This window comes from Onychomys torridus, chromosome 2 (assembly GCF_903995425.1).
Source record: "Onychomys torridus chromosome 2, mOncTor1.1, whole genome shotgun sequence".
Taxonomy (NCBI): domain Eukaryota; kingdom Metazoa; phylum Chordata; class Mammalia; order Rodentia; family Cricetidae; genus Onychomys; species Onychomys torridus.
Window position 1 is genome coordinate 111,597,189 of NC_050444.1, and position 14,010 is coordinate 111,611,198.

General features: G+C 40.5%; 1 protein-coding gene across 2 annotated transcripts in view; it reads left to right on the top strand.

Moving 5' to 3' along the window:
• Nucleotides 1-14,010, top strand: part of Tek (TEK receptor tyrosine kinase) — a 119,843-nt gene that overhangs the window by 29,624 nt on the left and 76,209 nt on the right. The window lies entirely within an intron of this gene.

The window sequence follows — 14,010 nt, forward strand, 5'->3', positions numbered from 1 at the left end:
AAGGCAACCTTTAACAATAACTCCATTGGTCTTTGTAGTTCTAGGTGTAATAACTGGTAGATTAGACCTTTCAGTTAGCCCTATAGTTGTTAATCTTCCATTTCCCCTGTCTTTAATAAGCTGGAAGCGGCTATAGGATGCTAGTCAATGATGTTTTAAACCTGAGATCAGACTTCAGTGTTAATTGCTTATGTTTTTATCACATGATAATGTTACAGAAAAAGATGACCTCATGTTTGGCACACTTTAAAGTACTTTAGATTTTCTGTATTTGGAAAAAAAAAGAAACAGGTGTGGTGAGTTTGAACTTTCATTTGTGATAGTTATGCTGGTTAGTGTTTATTGTCAACTGACATAAACCAGAGTTACCAGGGAAAAGGGATTGCTTCCTATGGCATGACTGTGGGGCATTTCCTTGTTTGTCAGTTGATGTAGGCAGGCCAGGCCACTGTAGGTGAAACAAACAGCCTGAGCCAGAGAAGTTAAGCCAGGAAGCATCCTCCTCCATGGCTTCTGCCGAGTTAATTAAGTCAACTGCCTTGACTTCCCTCAATAGAGGACTGAGGCCAGGAGGTAGAAGGCAAATAAACCCTTTCCTCCACGTTTGCTCTTGGTCATGGTGTTTACCGCGGTAACAGAAAGCTAACTGGGACACTATTCTACATTTGATCTCTGGATTTTGAGTTGTGTGATGGGACATAAATCCTTTTTAGCCCCGGGATTTGCACTGTCCCTTGGAAGAAACTGGACTTCAGTTGACAAATATACATAGGGAAGAACACTTCTGGGAGAAGGGAGAGCAATAGCCAGAAAGCAAAGTGGCAGGAAGTGTGATGAACAGCACTGAGACCTTGCAGTAGCTCCCGTGAATGAGAACGGAGGGTGGGAAGAAATCGCCTGTGGCAGCACAGTTAGGCCACACAGGCTCGGGGCTCCGAAATGAAGGTGAAAGTTGTTGACAATGGCACACCATTTTCAACCCCCGAAATTAGAAAAATGCGCTCTAAGAAATGAGCAGGGAGGATGGGAGAGAAAACTCAGTGGTTAAGAGCATTTGCTCCTCCTGCAGAGAACCCAAGTTTGCTTCCCAATATTCACATGGTGGTTTACATCTGCCTCTAACTCCAGTTCCAAGGGATCTGATGCCCTCTTCTGGCCTCCATGGGCACCTTCATGCACATGGTACGCATATATACACCCAGGCACATATTCACATACATAAATAAATGAATAAATAAAGAAGGAAGGAAGGTTAAAAGAACAAAGGAGGCCAAGTTCATCCTGGACATTCTACATTTCTGACACATAAAGGTATTTCACAGGCACTTTCCTCTGGGGTAAGGGCAATGCCACTTTCCAAGTTTTAGAAGATAAACTGGAAGTGCATTCTAAGAGAAACCTATTTAAGATCCATGGTCTGATGCATGGAGCATAAAGTGCACATATACTTTTAGTAGAATGAGTAAAGAACTCAGATAAATGAACAGGTTCACACAATATGTATAGAGTAACTGTCAGAAGACAAAGAGCTAGGAATTCTAGAATGTCTTACATTTGAGGTCTTGAGTCATCTCTATTCCTTTCTTTGTTTAAGCCAGTTTCCTTGTCTGTAGTATGGAGATACAATATCCAACATACATGGTGCTACCAAGGATTAACAATGCACTTAATCTGAGATAGGTATTTAATAATTTATAGATATTGTGTTATTAAAATAATTTTAATAATCATGTATAATTGAAAAGTAGAACTAGCAAATACTCGATAGTAATGATTTGCAAACTAAAGAAAGAGACATTCTAGAGAGGTGCCCAGGCTTAGGAGAATAAATGCAAAGCCAGCATTCTCTATTCCCCTATCAATCCACAGAAAGTATGATTTTGTTTGTTTGTAGGTATTGCTTATTGTCAGGATAGAACCAGAGGTACAAGGTAGTGTGGTGATATTGTGTTCCCCAAAATATTGTGCACCCTAATAAACTTATCTAGGGTCAGAGACAGAACAGCCACAATATTAAACAGAGAGGATAGGCAATGGTAGCACATGCCTTTAATCCTAGCATTCCAGAGGCAGAAATCCATCTGTTCAAGGATACAGCCAAGCCTGGTGACTCACGCCTTTAATCCCAGGGAGTGATGGTAGAAAGCAGAAAGGTATATAAGGCGTGAGGACCAGGAACTAGAAGCATTTGGCTGGTTAAGCTTTTAGCCTTTGGAGCAGCAGTTCAGTTGAGATTCATTCTAGATGATGACTCAGGCTTCCAGTCTGAGGAAACAGGATCAGCTGAGGAAATGGCAAGGTGAGGAAGCTGTGGCTTGTTCTACTTCTCTGATCTTCCAGCAGTCACCTCAACCTCAATACCTGGCTCCAGGTTTGATTTTATTAATAAGACTCTTTAAGATTTCTGCTACAAGGTAGAAGTTAGAGAGAGCAGTGTCAAGAGGGGCTTGTGTATTGCAGATGGCTCAGGGAGAAGAGAGTTGTGAGAACAATTACCCTAGCAAACTTCTTCTGTCTTTCTCTCTTGCTGGTGTTTCCATCCAATAGCAAGACTTGGAAAGACACAGGTAGCCTCCGTGGATCTCGAGCTGGGTAGGAAAGGATGGGAAGTAGCTGGAGAGAGGCAAGTACGTGGTATACTGGCTACATGTGGTTGTACATGCCTGCACATGTCCCAGCCTCCTGGGATACTGAGGTGGGAGAGAGGCTTCGGCACAGGAATCCAGGTCCAGCCAGGCAACATGGTGAGAGCCTATCTAACATATTGATAGTGAATCAACTGGTACAATATATTTGGCTTAAAGTAGAAATAGCCCATGCTAGAGTATCCAATTGGAACATGTAATGAAGTAAGCTCTCTGATTTTCATTTTTTTCTAGATGGCTTTCCCTCAAGAGACTTGCCAGTTCATTTTTCTCTCCACCTTTAAAAGTCTATGAGTAGTTGATAAGGGATGCCTGCAACATCCTCCACTCCCTTGCTTTAGCATTAAAATGCTAATCAAGCATGTCTTTGTAATAAGAACACTGTGAAGATCCAGGAGATCTTTTACATGAAAGTGTCTGGTAGCCTATAACTTTTCTTAGGGAAATGCTAAATAATTTTGTTCCTGGACTTTGAAGCAACAAAATCTGTAATTCTTGCCCCAGTGGTTCAGTAGGTAAAGACACTTGCCCATCAAGTCTGACAACCTGAGTTTGATCACCAGGATATACATGTGGAAGGACAGAACCAACTCCAAAAAGTTTATATACCATGGCATACATGTGTGTGAGCATGCATGCATGCATGTGTACACACACACACACACCACGAATAAGGAATGTAATTTTTTAAAAATTCAAAAGAAATGTCAGGGAGGGCTATGAGACCCAGAGACACATTAGGCTTTGGGTTAGTTCAGTGTAGATGTCTATGGCAATGTCTCGGGTGCATTCCTCAGTAACATCTCATCCTGTCCTTCCAAGGTGTATGTCAAGCTGCTTTTGGTGTGCAGAGAATCAGCTTCCTATTAAGGTCAATCCTACAAGAAGAGGGCAAGAATCAAAGGGCTTCAGAAAGGAACACACACTCCTTCTTAGTTCTCCATTGGCCTGGCCTGCTTCCTGCCCATGAATGTTTGAAATATATGGGAGCACAGTCACACAGCAGGACACAAAGCATTATTAGTTCTCTTTCCTGAGGTACCTTAGATCCTAGACCTCTTAGCAAAACAATTATCTTTATCTTGTGGGGGGCAATAGAGACTGTGGCTTCATTCAGCCATACATATAACTTTTTACCATGTTAATAAAAATATCCCTTAATACAAAAATCAATTATTTTAGAAGCTAGCTATTTCCTAATTTTAAAATGAGGATGATATGACAGAACATTGGTATTGGTTACTTCACTGTCCCATGAGTGGTTGCTTATGTGAGACAACTAGCAAATCACAGAACAGTTCCCTGGGTTTAAGGTGAATTATGTTCGGTTGATGCAGAAGTTCTTCCAACTCCACCCAATCGTAGTAAGCATGATAAAATAGTCTGCAGACACAGGGCTTGGGCACTGTGGAGAAGTAGGTGAGCAAAGCAGAGTCCTTTTTCTCCATTTCTTCACCCTCTAAGGAAGGGGATAGCCAAGTCAGTGTCAAATTAGACCCCTTCATTAGTTTGGCCAGTTGTGTGGTCTTTCCTATTTAAAGACTTTTTAAAACTTAAATTATAAAGGAGTATTTAGTGTGGAGTATTAAGTACACAAACAGTAAATGAGCATCCACACTGTTTCTGCATACTTCTGATCCCTGGCAATTTGATTAGCTGGAGGTAGCCATTGCTTTGTTGATTTATAGAATTTTTAAATATTGTTCTTAACATTTATTGTCAAATGTTATGTGTAATGACGTTTTTCACCAAGTGGAAAACTTTATATAACACTCTTTAGTTGAGGAGGGTTTTTGATCTTTCCATAGTCAAATCTGTCAGTGTTTTCCTTCATGGTTTTGACTGTATTCATGCCTTTGAATAAACAGACTTTAAGTCTGTTGAAGGCAGAGACCATATTTTATTCTTCTCTTCACCACAGAATGTAGCACCAAATCCAGTTCTTACGTGTTTCCTGAATATATTTATTACAGTCTCATTTTTTTGTGTCTATATGTGCATGCTTGTGTACATATGTGTGAGTGTGTACATATACATGTTTATGGATGTACATGTGGAGGCCAAAAAACAAATCTTGAGTGCCTGTTCGTCTAGGGCTCACCAATTAGACTTGGCTGGCTGGCCATTGAGACCCGAGGAACCCCCTGTCTCTACCTTTCCAGTTCTGGGATTACAAGTGAATCCCAATGTGCCAGGCTTGGGCATCAAGCACTTTACTGACTGAGCTATCTCCCCAGCATCTAGTCTTGTTCATTTTTAAACTGTTCTCGCATCAATGTGTGATCTATATAAATTATGTCTCAAGCATTGCATTGTTATAGGTAGAATGATCAGGAAAGTAGATTTCTTCATGGTATTTGCAAGAGCATGGTAAACCATAGGGGATATAATGTCAGTGAGATATGAGTTCAAATTTCATATTATACTGTACGATCTTGGGTGTGTATTGAGCATATGTGACTTTTCTTTCTTTTAGAGAGAAAATCCTTTCTGTGTAGCCTAGGCTGGCTGCAAACTCATGATCTTTCACGTCTTGTCTTCCTTAGTTCTAAGATTATAAGCTGTGCACTACCATGTCTGGCTTGGGATTTAAAATTTTAACCTACAAAATGGACTGTAGATGCCTTTTCTTCAACATTGTGAGACTTCAAATAAACAGTGCTTGTAAAGGCCATTAACAGTGCTCTCTCTGCAGTGTGTAATATAAACATTAACTTTCTTTCCTGAACGGCATAATAGTAAACCTCCGCGTGGTCTAGATTTCTTCTTTTGTCAATCTCAGATTGTCGTGATTCTGAATTGCTTTCATGGTAAATGTGTTTCCTTGGTGGCTCCTGTAATAGTTTTCAGTGGGTGATTCTTAGTTACTCTTTTTGTGTGTGTTCAAGTCAATCCATCAGACACTGAAGAGATAAGAGGTCTTGTTTGTTGCTGTCATGAAGAACAGAGGTCCTTTTGTGGGTGATGACATACACCTTTGGGGGCAGCATAGAAGAGTAGGGAATCTGGAGGTCTACTTAAGTAGCAGAAAAGGCCAGAAAGAAAAAGTGGCTTGAGTTCAAGGACAGAGTCTTGCCATTCTAGACACATTTCCTGTTAATGAATAAACAAGGTTCATTTAAATAATTTACCTCTGTGTTAGTCAGACTCATTGTCATTGTGACCAAATCAGTGAGAAAACTACTTAAAGGAAGGGTTTTAACTGACTCGTGACTTCAGAGGTTTTAGTCTGTGATTCATGTCTTTGTTGAATCTGTGCTTGTGGTGAAGTGGTAAATCATGGGGTGGGAGCCAGTGGCAGAGGTTACTCACACTTTAACCCCAGGAAGCAGAAAAGAGGAAGGAGCTGGAGACAGGTAACCTTCAGAAGCATGATCCCAGTGACCGACTTCCTCCAGCAAAGCTCTGCCTTCTCTGATACCTCCCAAAATAGCATGGTGAGTGGCAATCCAAACAGTTAGCACAAGGGGCTGTGGAGGGCAGTTCATACTCAAGCCCTAAAAGCCTCTCGGAGCAAAGTTGGGTAGGAAATATCCCGATGGGCACACTCAGGTGTCTCATCCCTGGGTGTCTCTATTCTCTTTGCCTTCTATCTTTTCCTACTTTGTGATTGCCTCTCTTCAGTGCTTCTCCTTAGCTCTAGTTCTCTTGGTGCTACCCAGACAGACTGATACATGATCTAAGTTCCCCCTCTTCCAGTATATGTTAGGTCACTTATATTATTAGCCGGGAGTGAGAGAAGGGGTTCCAGAGAAAAGGGAGAACTTGAGGACTGCCATTACTGTCTGTATGACTGCAGACCATGCTCTTTTTGTTGTGAAATGGAAGGCTCTATCAGACAACTCCAAGCTTCCAGTTTTAAACAGTCCTCAGCTTAATAGTACCACACTCCTTTTGTCTCTGGCACCTCCTGCGATAGAGTTTGCATGTCAATGCACACGTGTGCCAAATGCCTAACCAAATCTAACTGTTTGGGTGCTCAGCTTCATCCTTGGAAATAAAAAGATTGCCAGCAGTTGTCTGGTCCTAATTATAACTAACCTGTTTGGTTATTCTCTATGGAAATTTCTGGCTTTTGAAAATGGGGAGAAAATGTCTTTCCCTCCACTAGACAGACAAGAACTTCATTTGGCTGGAAAGCAGGGAAGAGAAGTGGAAATGCCCCGGGAAGAAACTGGTTTGGCACAATTCCTCCATGAAAATAGTTTGTTGGAGGGCCATAGCCCACTCACATTGAGGATGCACTTGCCTGATTCTCGACTCCCAGTTATACAATAACACAGTGACTTCCTGTGTTATTTCCAGTCCCATGCATCTTAGTATCATCTTGTTAGCTGTCTAACATCTTAGAAGGAACCTTAAGGATGAAGCCATTGCTCAAACACTTGTTGTACACATAAAAGGATCATGGAGAACAAAAAGGAAAACAGGGCTGGGGAACTGGATTCCTTCCATGGAGACAAGAAGGCAGAAACATCCTAAAAGTGACTTAACATAGGCTTTAGGATGCAGCCAATGGAATTTAATCTACCAGAAGGTAATCCTACTAAGTATTTAGTCATTTTTTTAGAAATTCTGATGAGTAGTTACCCTTCTTGGAAAATTCTTCTAAAACTCTAATTCTCTTTTGTTTTATTTTAGAAGTGTGTGTATTTATTTATATTGTTAGTGTGTGTGTGTGTGTGTGTGTGTGTGTGTGTGTGTGTCCCTGTGCATTGCATGTGTTCTACAGCACATGCATCGAAGTCAGAGGACAAGTTTACAGAGTTAGTTCTTTGTTTCTACTTTTACATGACTCCCAGGGATCAAACACAGGTCACCAGGCTCATAAGGTAACTATTTTTTCCACCAAGCCATCACTGACCCCAGTGCTCTTTTATGCTAAATATTTATAAACTTTCCATTCCTGTGCCAGTCAAATCTTATTACGTTCACTATTAAACAACCCCGTAGAGTTGTGCAATTCCCTCTCATGGTACTAATATTATATTCATCAGTGTGATTAGTTTTCCGTATCTGTCTTTCATCTTTGGTTGTAAGCCATGGGAGAGTTGAGATCTTCAGGGCCTACCATATAATAAATATACAATGTTTGGTTAATGGATGTATAAATGACAGTTGTTTATAAGGATAATTTTCTTCTTATAACTAGACTACAACTCCAACAATTGCCCAGCTAGTTGGCATAGCTTTTGCATTATCTTTGCTTCCTTGGCTCATTACATGGGTCTAAATTCTTGAGTGGCTTTTGGCTAAGGCCTTTCAGGGTTTCTTGTCCTTCACCTGGTTTTTGAAGTGCTTTGGGCTGAGATAGAACCAATAGTCATTACAAACTCAGATGCCTTTAAGTTATCCCTTTCTGTTGCAAAAGTGAGGGGTTAGTTTAATTTGCTTTCCTCTGAACTTGCCAGTCCTTTAGGGTCAAGGACCCAGTTTAATCAGTAGTTGAGTGTTGGAGCTGTGTGCTACTTGGATCTGGAGTATGTTATTGCTATCTTATAGAGGAATGAATTCTGATTGACATTCATGATTGAAGCTCTCATTCATCTGTCTAAAAATGAGTTAAATATTGATGACCTTTGAATATATTTAGTAAAGAAAAATCATTATCTTGTCAAATAATATCAAATGTAGAGTATAAATGTAAAAACAGTCAAAACTTGAGCGGCTCAGGAAGACTCTGAATGGGTGTGTGGAGAGCAGGCAGGTGTTGAATTCATTCTGTTGATTTTATTCCTTTTATTCTCAGAAACTTCAAGAATACAATTTTAAGAAATGAAAAATAATGATTCCTTGAAATCAAGTTTTAAAAGCCTGATTCTTTCCTCTGTTTTGAATTCAATTTAATTTGATCAAGCAGGTGTTGATTCAGGTCCAAAGTCATCCTGTGACTACTTCTAAAGAAAAATATTTTCATTTCCATATTGCTTTTAATATATTACTATTCAAAGCAATATCAAATGGAAAGAAATCTAATTGTGAAAACAAATGTTAAGGGCTAGAGATATACTTTGGTGATAGAGTGCATGTCTAACATGCACAAGGTCCTGAGTTCAACCCCCAGCATGATTAAAAACAAAAAAGGGAGTCAGGAAGATGGTTGAGTTGGCAAAGTGCATGCAAGCATGGCGATCTGAGTTCAAGCCCTGGAAGCCATGTAAAAGTCAGGGGTGCTGCTCTATTCTTGTGATCTCAGAGCTGGAGAGGTGGAGACAGGCAGATCCCTGGGTCTTGCTGGTCAGTGAACCTAACCTAATCAATAACTGAAGTACTCATCAGAGACCCTGTTTCAAACAAGGTGGGTGGCTCCTGTAGAACAACACCTGAGGTTGACCTATGTTCCCAACATTCATCTACGTTTAATGCACCTGCACCTGTATACACATCTCGACCCTGCCAATGCTGATGTTACTTTGACACACAGTCTTGCGTTGCCTTGTTGGGATTCTAACTCAAGTCCTCAGGTCCTCATGCTTGCACAGCAAGTGCTCCTACCCACTATGCCATCTTCTCAGCCCTGAAGGATCTGTCTTGTGGCATCTACTCTCAGGCTCTGTGTGTTTCACCAGAAGTGTTGTGGCTCCCACATCTTTTGTAGTGTCAGTCAAAGACCACTTTAAAGGGCCTGCAAGATCTACCAGTGAGGAGATTTTCTTTCTGTCAAGCCTGATAACCTGAGTTTTATTCTGGGACCAACATAGTAGGAGAAAATCAACTTCTCCAAGGTGTCCCCTGGCCTACACACACACACACACACACACACACACACACACACACACACACAGCAGATATATAACACACATATTCTGAAACTGTAATTAAAACTAAGGCCTCTTTAAAGAAGCCATAGATTACAGTTATGTCCATTGCAAGGGCCTATACGTTGTTCTATACTCTGCAAGTCTAACTACCTTCCTCTTTCTCCTTATTAAATTTTCTGGTAGGCCTTCCCTGCCCTGAAAAAGAAAATGTATTATCTTAATGCAAGTCAAGGAAGTATGGAGTGGGTATAGGGATAAATGACAAGAGACACATATGTCTATGGCTCTGTTTTCCCCTCTGGCATATACACTATTAACAACAACAAAAAGGCATTGCAGAGTCATTTCTTCTTGGACCCACCTGTACTATGGCTTCTATAGCCAGTGGTCTTTGTGTGCTGGCCTTGGATGTGAAGACCCAGACGTTATGCATTGTTCTGTCAGCTATCATCCTCTTCAGTTGCTCCAGATCTTCCCCAAGTTCACTTCCAGAATACTGGTCTGAACCTGGCTGCATTTTCCATCCTTTCCATTCTCTCTGGGCTCCTGTACTGAGGTGGATGCCACACTAGGATTCACACATTTCACTTCATGCTCAATGTGGTGGTTTGAAAGAAAATGGCCACCAAAGAGAGTGGCACTATTAGGAGGTGTGGCCTTGTTGGAGGAAGTGTGTCACTGTGGAGGTGGGCTTGGAGGTCTTATATATGCTGGAACCACACCCAGTATCTTATCACTTCCTGTTTCCTGTGGGATCAAGGTGTAAGAACCCTCAGCTCCTTCTCCAGCACCATGTGTGCCTGCATGCTGCCTTGCTTCCCAGATAATGGGAAGATAATGTACTAAACCTCTGAACTATAAGCAAGGCACCACAATTAAGTGTTTTCCTTTATAAGAGTTGCAGTGATGGTCATGGTGTCTCTTCACAGTGATAGAAACCCTGAGTAAGACACTAAGTGAGTTCTCTGGCTCTCTTGGTGAGCTCAGTGCCGGCTTTCCTCAGTACTTCATGGGAATGTCTTTACTCTCCATTCGTAATGGCAGTGGCGGCAAAGGCTATTTTCTGTCACTTGCCAATGTGGATGTTAAATGCCAGCAAACTTCGCCACAGCTTCTCAAGGATTGCTAAAGACATGGCAGCAGCAGCATTGGTGTTGGCCTCCTGCTGCAGAGCCCACTATGGCTCTTAACACATAATGGGAAGGGCAATCACAGGTACTTTTTTTTTTTTTTTTGCACTTATATTTACAACTACATTTACATTTTAATTTTGCATACTTAAGTAGATGGTGAAAGATTTCCTGTCAGCATTTCCCCCTGACTACCCAGGATTCCCCTGCTAGGTCACCTCTGAGCTTAGTTTTGTGTATCACCTTCTAAAAGTTATTTAGACACATGCAGATGTAGATTCTATTTTAAGAAAACTAAAGAGATATATATTCTAGGAATCCAGTAGGTATTTTATTGCCTAAAGCCCATACATACAATCCCATTTCTGTCATAAATGGTATGTCTCTGTTGTAAATGGTTCCTGTTAATACTGACAGCAGAGCTCACTGATGGAGAAGGGTTGATATAATTGATATATTGAAAAAGGTGGGAAAATGTGACCAAATTCAGACTCTTAAGTATACAATTTCATTTTTCATCATTGAAATTAAGGAGAAGTAGCTGAAAGGGATTAGATCATAAAGAAACCTGATTCATGACTAGTTGATCTTTTCAAACCAACTGCATTGTTCCTTATCTCCTAAAGTTGTAAAACAAACCATGCTTGGTGCTAGTTGAGACCAGATCTCATGGTTTTGGCAAGTCAATTGACTGGACCTAGACAAGGGGTTGGATGCAACTTCAGTTGGAGGAATGAGTGTGTTTCCTTCCTGAGGAAGACCTTCTGTGGAACACGCCTGGAATGAGGGCATCAGGAGGTGAAGAGGTGCTCAGTCAGGGGTTTGGCTGGATTTGTGTATAGAAGGGGAGTTATTTTTGGAAGCTGTAATTTCATTTTGAGATTTTTTTCTGGCTCATCCTATCTGAAACAATTTTATGATCTGTCTGGGTTGGCATTGATTATCAGCTTAATGCAGCCTAGAGTCATCTGAGAAGAGAAATTTCAATTGAGGAATTGCCTGGATCAGCTTGAACTGTGGCTCTCTGTGGAGGACTGTCTTGCTTATTAATTGATGTAAGAGGGCCCAGCACACTGGAGGCAGCAACCCTCCTGTTGCAAGTGGTCTGGGCTTTCTATGAAAGCTAGCTAAGCACAGGGGTAGAGATGTGATCCAGAGAGAGCAAGCTAACAAGCAGCATTCCTCCACAGGTTTGGCTTAGAGTTCTTGCTGAAGTTTCTGCCCTGATTTCCCTTAATGATCAACCTTGACCTGGAAGTGTAAACTAAATAAACTCGTTCTAAGTTGCTTTGGGTCAAAGTGTTATAGCATGGCAACAAAATCAAGCTAAGGCATTAATCCCAACTTCACATTTTCCTGAGATCTTACAGTTGAGGTTAGAAGAAAGAGAGATACTTCAAAATCAAGCTTGGAAAACTATGCTATGCCCATCCCCCTCTCATCTTCATAAATAAAAAGCAGCTAACTATAAGTCCTATTTATATTGATTTGACCTTGACATTCTTCCCAATTAATCAGATAAAGATGTAAGTCTCAGTAAGACCATCCTTACAACACCACGACATACAGCAAACACTGGCAACTGGCACGAAAAACAAACTGTATGGGCAATACTGTGCTAAGTGCTCAAGCAAGATCTGGTAAATAAAATCCAGTCGGCCTCAGATCCTTAGCCACCTTTCTGTGATGTTCTGTAAAAGTGATGACATTTGATTTTGTCCCTTTGTAATCCAAGTATCAAAAGAAGAGTGATGCTGGACGAGGGATGGGGAGAGAGGAAGGTGGATATAGGACATATGGATGGGTAAAGAAAAGCAGTGAAAGCAAAACAAAACAAGAAATTTTATTTTGTTCTATACCTGTCAGTCTATCTATCTACTTATCTGCACCCCCTACCCATGCTTGGGATTGAACCCAAGGCCTCAGGTATGCCAGGTGAGCACTCACTACTGAGTTATTCCCCCAGCTCAGTTTTTTATTTTTTTAAATGTAAATGTAGTTTTCTTGTTTCTTGAATAAATGTCAAAGACAAGGTAGTGTTTTGCTTATATATTTGGAGAAGGGGTGAGGTTGGTATTAGGCATTCAGGAAATAGAGAAAAGGGAAACAAAATATGGTCATCGGGTGCTGGGCTGATAATGCTTGTAAGTACTTTATGGTATTTAGTCTTTATGAGGCATAGGTCTGACCAACACCATTGTAAAGATGAGGCAAATGAAGCCCAGAGGGAAATGAAGAATCACATAGTCATCATCTCTCTATGTTCTTTAGGAATTTAATGTGGAACCAGAGTACTATCTTTTCCTGGAAATATCTCTGGCCTTTGAAGAGACTAAACCTTTGCCAAACTTTGCAAGCAAGTTCATAATCTGTCTTGAGATGGTTCAAGACCAATCTGCTAGCCTTCTGTGTACTCTGTCTTCTAAATTGTTTAAGTTGCCTTTAAGAAAATAAGGTAACTGAACCTTGTGCTGTGTAGGATTTCCCATGCAATCAACTTTTACAGCCTAAGTTAATGCATAGCTTTAATCTTAAACCATGCACTCTCCCATGCTCCTTCCCCTGAATAATATATGTATATTGTGCTAATCATCTGCTGAAAGCAGCTACCAGGTTGAAATTAACTTAAACAACAAATAATCCTATAGCACTTGGAAGCAACATGTGGCTATGGGTTGATTCCATCTGTGTAGAGTTTTAGGTGCTATTCTGGGTTACCAAAGTAACTTGTCCCCTTGTTTTTCTGTCAGAAAGTATCTCTCATTCCTCCCTCATACCATGTTTTCTGTGCTGCTCAATAAATACCGAGCATAGCTCTTTGTTACAACAGGGAACCTAGTTTTGACTAGCCAGGACAGACACAAATCAGAAATGGACATCAGACAGGTAACACAGACAGGCCATGGAGTACAAGTTGCACACAGATTGAAGACATAGGGAGAGAAGTAGGTTTGGGCTTGCTCTTGGTCTCAACTACTCCAAGAGGAAGTTTTTTTTTTCCATCCCTTATTGTGACCGTGACACATTTTTGTTTAGTAAGTAATTGGCACATAATTACTCATTAAAGTAATGAGTAAATAATTGTATAATATTTTGAAAATGAAATCTGTAAAGTTAGCATAATTTTGTATAGTTGGTTTTACCTTTAGTATGGTTAGCAGGCAGTATGAAAGCATCAATTCACTAATTAAAAGCTAATTATTAATAATTATTAATATTATACTATTTTCATTACTTATCTCAATTGAGCAAATATTTAATGAATGCCTAACTATGTCTCAGGCAATTTATTAGAAAGGTATATGGGTGTATCCATCCATCCATATACACATGTACACACACACACAAATATTGTTTGGGGGGGAATAATAGTCCAATTATATTGCACGTAGGATATGCAGTGGGGAATTGGAGGTAATAAGATCTACTGGATGAAGAAGAAACTTGATTCCTTGGTAAAGAGTTCTGATTTTG